This window comes from Talpa occidentalis, unplaced genomic scaffold, assembly GCF_014898055.3.
Source record: "Talpa occidentalis isolate TD23 unplaced genomic scaffold, MPIMG_talOcc4v2.1 talOcc4.4, whole genome shotgun sequence".
Classification (NCBI taxonomy): domain Eukaryota; kingdom Metazoa; phylum Chordata; class Mammalia; order Eulipotyphla; family Talpidae; genus Talpa; species Talpa occidentalis.
In genome coordinates this window covers 121,956,527-121,971,445 of record NW_023604295.1, presented here as the reverse complement: position 1 = coordinate 121,971,445, position 14,919 = coordinate 121,956,527, and the positions used below count along the sequence as shown (strand labels likewise).

Below are 14,919 nucleotides of genomic sequence, written 5' to 3'. Positions count from 1 at the left end.
CCCATTTTACACATGAGGAACCCAAGGCATTAACCCCTTGAGAGAGCTGGGACTTGGACCTAGAGACTCCAGTGCTAGGTTACAAGTTTATGGCCACCATGATAGATTGATTCCATGTGAAGCTAGGAGTTGAATGTCTCAGAGTACTATTAACACTGGAGGATGAAGATGTGAGTAGCATCATAAAGCAAAAAAATGTTTCTCTTCTTTTCTACACTGACCCTGCATCCTTGCCCATCTCTGCGTGGGGATTTCTGTCAGCCAGACAGCAGGAAGGTCATAGGAAGAGCATCTTAGAGTAAGAGAAAAGGAGTGTGATGGGGAAGGGGTGAGGGATGTGTAGAGCAGAATGAGCGTCTGAGGCAGTAATTTGCATCCTGGCAGATGGGAAGGGGTAGTCATAATATTTACAGGAGAGTAAGGGCCGTATTTTCCTGAATTCCCCCTTCAGCATATTCTCTCCCCAGTCTCACACATTTGCGGTGACAGAGTCCCAGTAGACAGTGTTCAGGATATAAGACATTGGATGGAAATGACTTCACCTTGACCAGTTGGCTTGTCAGTCAGTATCTGGCCCTTCAGGAAACAAATTTGGTTGCCCCAGACATCTAGGATGTCTCTGTAAACATCTACACTGCATGCCTTCCTCACAGCACAACTAATTACCATAAGGCAATTTTGCCTTAAAGGAGAAAAAGACTAACTGGGTGACAGTTTGGTTTCATTTCTCCAGTGACACATCAATTAACCACTGGACTCAGTCAGCTTTAATGTATTCATCTAGTTGTCAGTTTGGGTTTGTTTCTCCACCAACAAAATAAGAAACCAACTCTTTGCAAACCAACATTATTTCTAGTTATGGAAGTATTTGACCTGGCTTTATATTCTCTGATTTCAAACTTCCAGCGAATCTGACCACCAGAAATTACATAAGAAATGTCCAATACTATGAATGAACAAAAGACTTGGAAGACAAGAGCACAGGTACAATCCACAGGAAAGTGAGCTCTTCGCACAGTTCATGAGCTCCTTTTGAATGTCTTGTTTTATTTTCCATCTTTTTCTCTTTTATGGCAGAATTGCCTTATGGCCAATGAGTTATGACACAAAAACATTTGTTGTGAAATGCTTTGACAAAAAGACCTAGAATCGCCCAAATAAGCAGAGCCGAAGCTCTAAGAAGCAGCAGAAATATGTGCCAAGGGAAAGGGGCACCCACAATCTTTCCTGGGCTCCTTCACCTCCACATGTACAGGGATACCTGGGTGGGCCTCCACATCCCTGCTTCCCGCGTCAACTGACTTGCACACATGTGTGCATCCAAGACCTCCCCTGGGCCCTAAGCAGAAGCATCAAATTCTGCGCACATTGAAGGGTGGGGTAGGGGGAGATGAGACGTATCCCAAACATTCTATAAGGCAAGTATGACCCAGAGAAAAGTCTCCTGGGTGCTATAAAAGGAAGTAAGGAGGAGTCCAATGAAGAGACAGCTCTCATAGAGGGGGTGGCAGGAAATGACTTGCGGGGGAAATTGTGCTTGTTACCTTTTAGGAGAGGTTTCATTCCATGGCATCTGTGCTGAGTACACACTAAGTCAGCCATTGTCTGGGGGAAGACTGAGATTCAAGTCCCAGTCTGGCCACTCAGAAGCTGTGGTTCATGCTTGTACCTCAGTTTTCCTCATCTGCAAACTGGGACTAATGTAGCCTCACCTGTCTCAACAGATTGCTTTGAAGATCAAAACTAATAACACATAAAAGAGTCCTTTATAAATTAGTGGATGTTCACTTGGTGTTAATTAACCCCATGTCAGCCACTATACCAAACACTTCCCAGGAATTGTCACCTAATGCTCATGACAGTTCCATGCCACGGAAACTGATGCTCAGTGGGGAAAGTGACCAGCCCAGGGGCACCGAGTCAGGATTGAAGGCAGCTGGTCTCTCAGGACAAACTTTTCAGGGAGAATTACTGGGCTGTCTCCCTTCCCTCAGTCCTTATTAAACCAATGCCCCCCACCCCCTTCCACTCCCCCCATCCATGTGGCAGCATAAGGATAGGGATAAGAATCAGCAAGACACAGTATTTATGTTTCAGCACTGGTCAATGTTTTGCTCAGATGTCTGGCTTCTCCTAATCTTTCTGCAACAGCAGAGAAGGTCAGAGCCAGATCAAATTCCACCTCATCTTCTGAGAAACTCCCGCCCCTCTGAATGTCATAATTTTGCACATGTACGCACTTGGACCTACTGTGCATACACACACATCAGTGGACAGATACATAAATGCAACCGGTGTACACAATGCACATGTGTGCATACTCAGACACTTTTATGCACCAAGCTTTTTGCTAGATAATTTCATCTCTTAGTTCTCCTGTCAACCCTGCAGGTATATATCATCACCAAAGAGGAAAAGGATGGGTGAGGTTCAATACCATGCCCAAGGTTACACACAGAGTCGACTCATACCCAAGTAGGTCAGCCTCCCATCTCACACTTTTTGAATTAAAGAATCCGGTTTATAAAATTGCATCTATCTCCCAACTTTTCTCTTGTAGTTTCTTCCTCTGCTCTTTAAGGGACTCTTATGTGCAGCCCACACACTCATTATTCAGTATATATGCTTTGAACTGGTGTAAAATAACAAGACAGATGTCCATAGGGAGAAACTAACACCACAAAGAAATGATTCTGCCCCAAGCATGACCTTTGAGGGAGCCACAGTGTCCCCACGAAGTTGCTTTACCTGTACGCTACTCCTCCTGCATGCAGGCTGTCCCTTAACTGTGTTTGCAGACAGGGTGGGAGATGGAGGGGCAGACTCCAAGGGCCAGCGTGTGGAATCCAGTCAGCTCAGTGAACCTGAAGTTGTTCATTGCAGTGCTGGGGGAGGAATTCGAGGAATGCAGCCTGATGCCACTGCAGCTCCAGAGAGCCGGTCAGGTGACAGGCTGCATCTCACCCAGCAGAGCTACCTTGGAGTGAAAAGGGCTGTTTCCTGGGGTGAAACATAAAGCCTGCTCCAGTGAAGTGGAGTTGTTTTCAATAGAGAAAACAAAACCCCCTGTGTTCATGAAAATCTATACTTTCCTGGGGAACAATGGGGAAAAGTCATGAGGTCTCAACAGGAACTCCAGGAGGGGGATGGACTGACAATTAGGAGCAGTTTCTCAGAGCTCAGGGAAGAGAGGTGACAGCAGCAACACTGCCCTTGCCTCCCCTCTCTAGATTTGTATGCATAGTTCCAAAAAGGAATATTTGCCCAGTCAGACTTACAGGAAAGAATCCTTTTGCAACAGCTCTAGGTTAATATTGTTGGGGGCTAATGGACTCAGAGTTGCTAATAATGCCCACCCTGTTTTATTCCACTTTATTTGCTGGGAGAGGCTTCATTAAAATCCTCTTAAACCAGATATATCCAGTTTTTACTTTAAAATATTACAGCAATACTCAGAAAAATTGTTACCTTCTTAATCTATTCACGTCAGAGCAGAAAGAGCTACTGAAACCCCTCCCTTAATGTTTCAACAATAACTACATTTAAGAAAACATTTTAAACTATTCCTAATTTGTCTGTTGCTCTAGGAGTTCCCACTGCTCGTCAAATTACTTCTCTGCTGGACTCTTGAGATCATCCTATGTTCACACCAGCAACGTAGGGAAGACTATTTCCTCAAGAGTTTCCTTTTTGAAAATGGAGCAGCCCCCTCACCCATGAGCAGGTGGAATCTTTCATTAGCAATTTGTTTGGCTTACAGATGCCAGTGAAGTTTCACTTCAATAGGATATATGTTTTTAGGGTTCCCCATTCCTCGTTCTTCATTCATTATTCATGCTTCTTATCTGTAGGTTTAATCCAATTTTCATTCATTTTTAAGGAGTCTGGAGTCCAGAATTGGACTCAAGGAAAATTCAGTAAGGAGAGCAAAGTGATAAGCATGGGAATCCAGACACAGTTGGGCTCAGCTATGCATCACCTGTAGTGAAAACATGGGCAGGTGAATCAGCACCTGAGCCTAGGTGCCCAATTTGCACCTGAGGACTGTGATGTGGGCTGTTAAGTATAATAAGATCATGTAAACCATCTAACACAGAACTTGGAATATCTCAACCACACAGAAGTGACAGCAATCTGAACCTTAATGATGTTATTATTTTATGTCATTTTCCTGTTAACATATCCCCATGTCATACATTTTAAAAGCTATTGTGCTGCTGTAGTGCTACCTGAATTGAGTTCACAGTGTGAAAGATGCCCAGGTATTGTCCAATGTGTCATATTTATATTCTATTTATATCCTTCTCCAGTCTTAAATCAGGATAGTTCATGCACTATCTTGAATATGTACTATCAAGTTTTTTGAAAACTTGTGTTCCCTGAAGAGAAAGCTTCAACATGATCCTATTCCCACCAAGTCTAAACAGTGATAGTGAAATTTTAACAGAATAGAAATGGACAGAAACACCATGTATCACAGACTTTGTGGCTGGGCAATGCTTATGCCTGAGTTTCTCATGTAAGTGCAGTGCTTACTCTAACATTAATGGGGATATAAGTCCTTCTAGGCTCTGGAGGGAGAAGTCCTTTATGAAATTGCAAGGTGCCCTACTCTCTAGATTCTGCTAAATAAAAATACACATGAACCTAAGGACTTAACTACCCCATTATTGGGGTACTATTTGTAAGGAAAATGGAAGCACTTTGAGGGGAGGGGGAGAGAGAGGGGATGATTCACTAAACACAATTGACTTGGGAAACCAATTTACTCTGAGGAAATAAGCCTCTGTTTCTAACTTCAGGTTAGGAGACGCCTTGAATTCTTCACTTCAGAACATTACTAGAATAGCAAAATTTATTTATGTTATATCTTGGACAACCATACTGTATATTAAAAAATTCTCATTTTTTTTCACCTGTATTCCCACTAATTTATACCCTCTCAAGTTCTAGAAACTTTCAGCAAAGTTCTCTGATAGCTTTTCCCTTGTAAGAAAGGATTAAAGATTCTTTTCAAGGAGCATCTTTCTCACACCGTGTGAAAGACCTACAGGGGTTCCCATGGGAATCGGCTGAATACATTTCAGCCCTTCCCACAAGATGTCTATTGTTCCCCAGGCGTTCCTTGGTTTTCTCTGTTGTGATGTGATGCTACACTTCACTTCTATGAAAGCTTCTGAGGCTGGGTTATTCCAAATGATGCGAGGGGTTTCAGCCTTTCAGCTTTTGGCCTGTACTCACACATTCTAAGTTTATAGCAGACATATTATCATAAGCACACTCAAAAGATAGTAGGCTTGGTAACAGGTTGAGGCAAAAGCTCAGAAAATCTATCTAGTTTTGAGTACATACTAGAATCTATTGAAACAAAAATAGATGGAGCCATCTTCAAGGACAACTAACTCTAAAGTTTGTGATGTTGTTATGATTTTGCAGTCCATCCATTTTCATCTGCAGGTTTTCACTTTGCAAATTATATTTGCTCTGGAATTGATAGAAAAAAGTGCAGTGCAATTTTGTGCGTTTGTTCATCCAGAAAACATGCCTAACGCTCTCAAATTAGAAGGTAAATTCAATTTACATGTTAATGCTATATATTAAATGAGTGCATGACCAATTCAAGCGCTTAAGTATTTTTGCTGTTCTTTCAATAGAAAACATAAATAAATATCAGGGAATTAAGCAGTTGACTACTATAACAATTTAAGTATGAATTTGAAAGAAAAAGTGATTAGATTAGATTCAACTATGACTTTTAAGATATTTCAAATATCAAAGGAATAAATGACAACAGCAACAGCCCAACCCAGACACTGTAAGATGCTGTTGAATTTGCTTTGAAAATCATAGGCAGAGTCAGTTTCTTTGCTGGTTGCAAGACTTTTCTTGGGATAAACACAAGTATGAAATAGAAATGAGACCAGATTGTTAAGGAGTAAAACAAAAATGCACATACCATGAATTCAGAAGCACAGTTTTCTGCTCCTGAGGCCTAGAGACATGTTTTAATAACCCACAGAGAAGTGACTTTTTTACTCTAATAACAGAAAAGCGTGCATACTTGGTAAGATATACAACTCCCAAACGTGTTTTCTCTGCATAATCAGCAGCCCTTGGAAGCTTCCCTGTCCCACCCCCACAGCCCACCTCTACCTCACTGTAGCTTACTTTAATTAGCTTTTGTTTTTGGTGAACAAAAGGACAGGAAAGAAGACAGTCATACCTTTCAACACAGGAAACTCTGGCCATCCCCGTGGTTAGAAGGCAAAATAGTGATCCTGAGAGCGAATCATCTGGAACCCAGGACCAGGCTCAGAAGCAGCCGGCAGCCCCTGCCAGCCCCTGCCAGTCCTGTCCTGCTGTTCTGTTACAGCAACGCAGCCTGTCCTGCCAGAGGTACACTGATTCCCTCCCCTGGACTCACTGTGGGGAATCCGGCAAATGAGTAACTTCTCCCTCGCCCAAACTTCTGCTGAGAGCTGACAATTGGCACAGAAACCTTGCTTATTTCTACAGTAGATTTACGGAAGCTTCTGTGAACAGATCAGTAGTTTGAAAGAATTACATTTGCCTAACAACCAGTAATTTAGGTTCTGTTAATGAACAACTCACTTTAAGGAATCAAGGAAGTTTTAGGTTAATATCAGATGTGGGGCCTTTTCTGGGCAGGCATCAGTGTAAGGCTTGGGGGATGGGGAGAAGAAAGTATTAGAATGAGATAGTACTTAAATTAAATATGGTAGAAGAAAAATATCATGAGAGAAGCAAAATGGCTAGTCTGAAAGAGCAGAAAAGCCAACTATGCTGTTAGCATTGCTAGAAAAACACTGAAGAACTGAATGAAACATCCTTGGAAGCAATAGAGATTTTTCCAAGACAGCACGTTTCTTCTTGTGGCAGTACAACTTGCTAATTCAATTCTTTTTACCATCCAAATATAGAACTTCCCTTCTCAGGCTGAATCCACGGGGGATCCCTTACAAGCAGTCCTGCATCTCCTCACATCTCTCTCTCTCCTTTAAGGAGAATGCTCTTCCAACCTCTCATGCATAAATTAATTGGTGGTACCCAGTGGATTCTTACATCTGGGGGCTCTTCTCTCCCCTTTTGAAAATGTGTGTGACATGGGCTTTCTCCCCTGATTGATCTGAGGTTTTGCCTGAGCATAAAGCAATGGGATATTTCTGAACCTCTTCTAAGGAGAGCTTTCAGTGAACTGAAGTGTGTATGGTAGGGTAGTGTGGTGGGGGAGAATAAGGTGTAAGGTGTACAACTGGAAATATCAATATTTCCATGTCACTGGCAATCATGTAAATAAATTGCTGGTTTAATTAAAGGATACACTCATGGGATGAGTATGGGACTTTTTCCTGTGTTTGTCACCCAACATCCACTTAACTGATGAAAACTCAACCCAAATTTCCCTTGAGAAACAATGCTCTTTGGGCAAAGTCGATGCATAAGCAGGTTGGGTCTTAGCCAATAAGAGTGATTCTTCGAATCATAGTGATTCACTTAGGAGAAAGGTATGAGCCCTTGCAAGCCAATGGGAGTTAAGGCAGACAAATATTGGGCTTTGGGGGGCAACTATAGCACTTGATGACAAGAAGATATCAGGTCTGATTGTTCTTACCTTCTTGCCATCAGAAAAACACATCTTAGTGACTTTGTTTGGGTCCCTTAAACTAACTGCCTTACAATTGGCAAGATCTATCCTTCAATGCAAGCTGTATTTTTAAATACCTTAGGTGATCTTAGGCTGTTTTTTGTTTTGTTTTGTTTTGTTTTGTTGTTTTACCATTGAACAACTTCTACCTGACAGTGTCAGTTTAACCTGGGTTTGTGGGAGAGCCCCTTGGTTTCCTTCTCATGCAGCTACTTTCAAAGGAGGACTATAAGACTCCGTAGCAACCATCAAAGGTTCCAAGCAAACCTTTCAAAGGTGACCATAGATTCCAGGACAACCAGCAGGGCAGGAAAGTCCTGCAAAGGAATGAAGTTACTCAGAGTAGCTGAAAGTGGGTCTTTCTGATTAATTCTTTTTGACTAAGTTCCCTTAGATACTTCCACTTTAGCCACCTGCATGTACCCGGTGTTTTCTAACCACATTCTGTTTGGCCTCAATAAACTTTATGATTGAATCCATCTATCTAAGAAATTTTCATAAATTCCTTTGGGTAATTGGTTCAACAAGGTATTGCTCTATCTGTTCTATCTTTATTCCCCCACCTCATTTCTGCACACCTACCACCACTCCCCCATTTGGCAGACTTGAATAAAAAATATTTTTTTTGACCACAAAGTCAGACGAAGATGCTTCTTTACAAACAATAAATTATTATTTTAAACGGTTTTTCATTCATTTTATTATTGCTATTTTTTTAAATTATTTTTGCTCAGAAGAACTGGGGTATAGGCCAGAGGTGGGGGGGTGTAGTGCGGGAGTGAGAGGATTCATCAGAGACAGAGTGGGGAGTGGATCAGGCGGATCCACTGAAATACACGCTGAGGGGAGCAGTGGGTGAGACCGGAGAGGTCTGCTGCACCATATGTGGATTATCTATCCAGGCAGGGATAGAACTCAGGCTGTAGCAGTGATAGTGCTGAAATTTAACCCCTAGGCCAACAAGGGAGACCCAAAAATAAAATATAAAGAAACTGTAAACTATAAATTACATATAAACACAGAATTCCTGGGTGATTGCATTTTCTATGAATAGTTATTTTTAAATGAACCACTAACTCCTTCAGTTACATCATTTCTCTGTGCAGACTCCTATCTTTGCAAAAATACACTACAGGCAAGAAATTTGGACATAAACAGGAAGTCCCTCTTAGCTCAGCAAAATAGCACCTGACTTGCACTGCAAAAGTCTGCCCACCCCCACCCCGACCTTTTTCTTAAGAACATGGGAATAGGGACTTATGGGTAAGGTTTATTCATTCTGCTTCATTATAATAAAGAACACTTTGATTAAAAGAATATGTTAGTAAGAGCAAGGTCTATTACTCCTAAATAAGAGCAGATTCATTGTTCTCCCAAACTATCTCTTCTTTCTGTTTATCTTAATGAAGTACCCTTTCACTTACAGACTGGAAAGCTGGAAGTTGTCCTATATTCCTCTCTCCTTTTCCCACTCCCACTAAGGATTCTGTCGCTTCTTGGTGGTGTCCACTCTGTATTTTCAACACCCTTTATGATCTGTATAGTAGATGGAGTCTAAGGTGACTCCCGGTGGTCCATTTTCTAATGTTCCTGCTCTTGTGCAATTTTCTTCTCTTAAGTGTGGGTGGGACTTGTGATGGAAAGACTGATGGACAGATAACTAATAACCAGAGTAATAAATGTGAACATCTACCCTGACAAGGTGCTATGAATGCCTTTTTTACTTTCCTCTAATTACTGAGTTTTCTGCACTATGTTATTTTTAAATAGGATAATATGTTAACATTAGGAATTTTATATAAAATCATGTAGCAATTACTAGGATGTGCTGTGATACAGGAAAGCAATCCTGAAATGACTTCAATTTTTGTTTTTGCAATATGAAGACATGGTTAAAACTTTGTCTGCCATACATTAGATTTCTACCAATGCTTTTAGATTTGAAACATAGTTATCTGAAGAGACAGTTTAGATGACAAAGCCATTGCACTAGAATTTTCAAATCAGAGGAAGCAAGAAATCTTTTTAAAAATTCTGAAAATCTTAGAAGTTAAAAAAGTTAATACTTTCATTACCCCCAATTAGTAGTTCTTAATACTTTGTAATATGGGCTTCCAGTTCTATTAAATAAATTACAAAAATACTCAATAGAAGCAAAAATACTCACTACTCCTAGAAGCAAAAAGCATCATGAGTTTGATGTGGAAGATTAAATTCTGCATTTTTGCACTCACATATTTGCATAAAATTTGTAGTATGGTATTGGGTGTGCATGGCTTATACAAATTATGTCAAATGATACATAATAATTTTCTGCATCTAAATTTTTTTATACATCATTACTATGCTCTGAGAGTTATTCACATATAAATTATAAAAAATATCTACATAGGTATATATGCAGGTATATATCTTTTTGGTGGTTCATAGCATTCCATCCTATAAATATAGTACATATTATTTATCCAGTCCTCTAGTGAGGAAGTTGTAAGTGTTTTGCAGGATTTACAGAAGACTATGTGAAGGTGAGGCTGAAAGAGCATACTCCAGTCCTACCACTTCCAGTCATGTGCCTTTGGGCAGTGTTCTGGAGCATGTTTTGTGTATCAGGAATTTCATTTACTCATAAGGCAAGGATATTAGATTTGTTATGAGGATTATCTCAGGTAGTATTTGTAAAGTGCTCAGAACCATGACTGGAATGTCATAAGTGTTACATGAGTGCTTCTTAAATACTCTCCAGAAGAACATCCTTATGAGTGCTTCCTGGCTGCAGTTGCAAGAACCTATCTAGGACACACACCAGAAGTGAAATTGCAAGGACTGTAGGGAAGGCACATTTTCTATTTTACTAAACATCACCAAATTATACTCCAAAATGAAAGGACCAACCAGTATTCCCCCAAGAAGTGTGTGTTTGTGTCAAACACCTGAGAACATTCAACAAAGACACTTTAATTTGACCTGTTAATGGATGAAAATATTATCTTTTTGGATTGATTTGCTTTTTTCCTAAAAACTGATGAGATTAACCATATTTCAAATTCTGAATATATTTATAATTCCTCTTTTGTTAAATGCCTGTTCAGGGTCACATCCCTTTCATGGATTTCTATGTATGGATTTATTTTTTTTTCTTACTGATGTGAAGAAGTATTTTACTAAGATTTTGTCTGCTACTTGTATTGCAATTATATCTAACATGTTTCAGCTTTGTTTTGAGGGATCCTTACAATAAAACCATTTTGTTTCTTCCAATGTTTCATAATTCAAATACAAATATAAATGCATTTTATTTCCCCAATTTTACTTAAATGGTAGTGTATTATATACACTCAGGTCTGCATATTGCTTTAGTCACTTAAGAGCATGTCTTAGTGCTTTACATATCAGCATAGAGCATGCTCAATCTTTTTATTAAAGTTGCTTAAATATTCTATTATAAGGATATACCATACTTTAATAATGGGAATTAGGGCAATTTCAATGTTTCTAGAAATAAAGTAGTAACTTAGAATGGAAGCTCTTAGCTTTTAAAAATTCATTTTTTCCTTTATAGTTCAACAAATTTTTTCATCGAACTAACCTTGGTTTATTACAGTATATAGATTTTAGGCGTACAGTATTATAGTTTGATGTGTGTATACACTACTATATTATGATTGCCACTGAAAATCTAGTTTCCTTCCACCACCATGTAATTGACTCTTTTGGTTATCATAATTTTTTCTATAGTTTTAAGAGATTGCTTTTATTTTGCCTTTTTTATTTGTTGTTTCCTTATCATCCACATAAGAATGAATATTTGTCTTTCTACCTCTGACTTATTTCACTTAGCATAATGCCTCTAGGTCCTTTATGGTTCACAATTTTTATGTTTTATTTAAGAAATATATATCTTCATAAGATGTTATTATTTCAGCAATGATGTTATGATGTGCCTAGTTGTGGACTTCTTTCACCTTACCCTGCACTTGGGATTCATGGAGTTTCTTGAATTTGTGGTTAGAGGTCATATTGGAATTTTTTTTCCTTTGTCTATTAAATATGACTCCTGCCCTATTCCTTCTCCCTCTTTTTCTTATGAATTTTCAATTATATGCATGATAAACTCTTTAATTTACTATTTGTTTTTTTTATTTCACTTATAGTACCTGTCATTTGCTTTCTATCCTTCATTCTGGATATTCTTTTCTCTTATTTATTTCAATTCCTTGGTTCTCTTTTCAGCTGTGTCTAATATTCTATTCATGCATGAATTTTTAAATTTTTCTCATTGTAATTTTTGTTTCTAGAATTTTCATTTGCTTCTTTCTTATATGTAGATTCCAATTCTCTGCCAAATTTTATAGTGTCTTTTTTTCCCTCCTTGAATATGGTAAACAAAATTATTGTAAAGACTGTGTCTAATAACTTTAACTTCTGGAGACCCAGTGAATCCAATTCTGTTGGCTAGTTTTTCCCCCCTCTGTTTTTATACACAGTTTGTTGCCTCTTTGCATGCTTGGTTATTTATGTGAACAGCAGTTTCTCCATATTAAGCCTTTTCATTATAACTTTGATGAGAAAATAACAAATTCAGCTGACAAAGAAACACTACTTGAGGAACTTCTTTTGTTATATATCATTTTATTTAAAGTTGCAGTTTCCAAGAATCTTTTACCAACATTAAATGAGGACTTACTGTATATGTGAATGGAGGGTGAGAAATAGGGGTATGTGAAAATAAAATTTGTATTTTCAAAAATTGATTGTAAATATAATTTGAGAGTAAGGAAGAGTATTCACATTTGCTTAGGCATCAAAATGGTAGTACCACAATCCAATTTTAGGTATTGAGAAAAGTTGAAACTGAGTTTCATTTTCCTCTCTTTCCATTTTACCCTCTTCTTAGGTCTAGCCTTCCAGGACTTGTATAGGAGTTTCTACAAGTTCCCTGCCTTTTTAATAATGTCTTAGGTGTCTAGTTCCCTTTCCTGAGTAATTGTGAAAAGCAGTGCAAAAACCCACCTGGAAAAATTGCCCCTGAATCAGATTCACTCCTTGGGCTTTGATCCTTCAGCACACCTTGTTTCACTATACATAGTTATTTTTGTCTTTCCAGTGCCTTGAAACACCTAAGGAAAAAAAAAAAATTGTCCTCAGCAGATGGATTTATCAGGTTTACTTGAACTATCTTTATAGGAAGGGAAGTCTGAAAACAGTAAGTTTTTATCTCTTAAATAAATTGTTCCTTCATAAGATTGGAAAATTACGAGATTGTACTAAAATAGCATTTGTTGACTTTTTGGGTATGGTTTCTACAAGACTTAAAGTTTCAAGAATTCACATTGTGAAGATGCTGAATAAAATAATAACTGCCTTGAAAAAATGTTTGAACTCGAATCATGCATTACCAGCATAAATCAGTTGGCTCTTTCTTAGTAATGGTATTACCATTGCCAGGGAGACACCTCCCCTAATTCATTTACCCTTGGGCCATCATAATAGATTTCTACCTAAGTTTTCAAGGACAAAACAATGGGTAATTTTCTTAACCAAAGGGGATTTCAGAAAACAACTAGAATGGTTGATATGAAACATATGGTAAGAAGGTAAGACTGAAATTAAATATTTTCTTATGTCAGTACTATTATCTTTATCTTTACTACCTCATAAAGAATGGTTTGCAGGCTGGGTACAACCCCCATCTCTAATGTGCTTCATTATTAAAACAGGACTTAATTAAGTGGTGGACAAAGTCAGAAACATGCTATGACTTAAAGAAATCTCTCAGGTTTCAGATGTTTCTAGTTTGGCAAAAGCCAAAAGCATATTTTGTTGAGCACATTTTATTCCTACGTGTATTATAAGGAAAATCTAACCCATGTGTTTTCTTTCATTAATATTTTGCCAAGTTAAATGGTTCTTTTGCAAGATATATTTAATGTTAAGTTATTTTTATGAGGCTTTTTTCCTTTGGATTATGAGTTCATATGTCACCTAAAGTAAGTATACTTTGATCCAAATATCTTGTAGTTATGAAGTCAGAAACCCACAAAACTTGGGTGATTTCCCAACAGTGCCAGATACAATATTTTATTTCCACTACTAACATCATGATTTTACCTCATATTTGTCAACCAGCACTTTATTGAGGAAACAACAGATTTTTTTCTCCCTTTTAAATTCTGTTTTTTGTAAATGTCCAAATAAGTCCATGACCCAATTCAAAATAACTTCAAATTATGGGGATATATCTAAGTGTATGGTTAGTGTACTGACTGAATCACATCTGAGGTTACTTTAAAGTATGATGTAAGTGGCCACATCAGAGGACTTGATGAATACACAACTATAAGAGTAGCAAAAGTGATAAGAAATGATACGGGGCAACAGAAACTTTTTATTAGTGCTGTGGCAAATCTAATTAGTAGACTACTGTGAAAAATAATTATTGTCTAGTAAAGTCATAGATGTGCAGGCCCGCTAGCACATAATTTTACTCCTGGGTATATTCCTAGAGAAATTTGCACAGATGAATGAAGAGACAATCCAAGAAAATTCATGGTGTCACAATAACAATAAGAAAAATTGAGCAATGGGAGTGAATGAATTACAGAAACATATATTACTAACATGGATGAGTCTCAAACAATACTGAATGATAAAAATCCAAGTCATAGTAGGAAAAAATGCAGTATTATTGCATTACACAAAGTTTAAAAATGTGTAGCAGCAGAGAATTTAGTGTTTGGAAATATATAAAATATATAACATCAACAAAAACAATAAATGAAATTCAGAAAATCATTCCTTTGTGTGAAGTAACAAAGTGGAGGGAATAGGATATAGGAAGAACTTTTATAACAGCATTCATGTTCTATTTTTAAAGTTGTCTGGGGTCTACACAGGGTTTGGTTTTATCATTTTTATACTTCAAATATATGTCCATATTATTTTGTATTTAATTCAAAACCAAGTTTACGAATGCAGATCTAGGCATGCAATCAATACATTACATTATCTACTATGATTCTCAGGAAACAAATGAAAAGGTACAGTACGTCAGAGTTCAATTATACCTTTAATGCTTCCCTTCCATTCCTGACTTCTCAAAGTTTCTTTTGGCGTCTTACTATGTCTTATATAGCTGGGCTATTTTTTTATATTTTTGGATTAGATTAAGTACAAGTGGGCAGCTTCTGTCATTTTGCATAAGTAGTAGTGATTACTCTATCAGAAAAAAATCTATACTAACATGGCATAGTAGT

The 14,919-nt window shown here is 38.0% G+C and overlaps 1 protein-coding gene across 4 annotated transcripts in view; it reads right to left on the bottom strand.

The window, feature by feature from the left end:
- Positions 1-6,410, bottom strand: part of VEPH1 (ventricular zone expressed PH domain containing 1) — a 176,495-nt gene extending 170,085 nt beyond the window's left edge. For 2 of the 4 annotated variants that reach the window (XM_037526225.1, XM_037526227.1), the window contains exon 1: positions 6,224-6,410. The gene's annotated coding sequence lies outside the window, so the exon portion shown is untranslated. Of the gene's footprint in view, positions 1-2,748; positions 3,001-6,223 lie in introns of those variants that run through there. The other 2 variants (XM_037526224.1, XM_037526226.1) reach the window with 2 other exon arrangements.
- Positions 6,411-14,919: the final 8,509 nt, after the last annotated feature.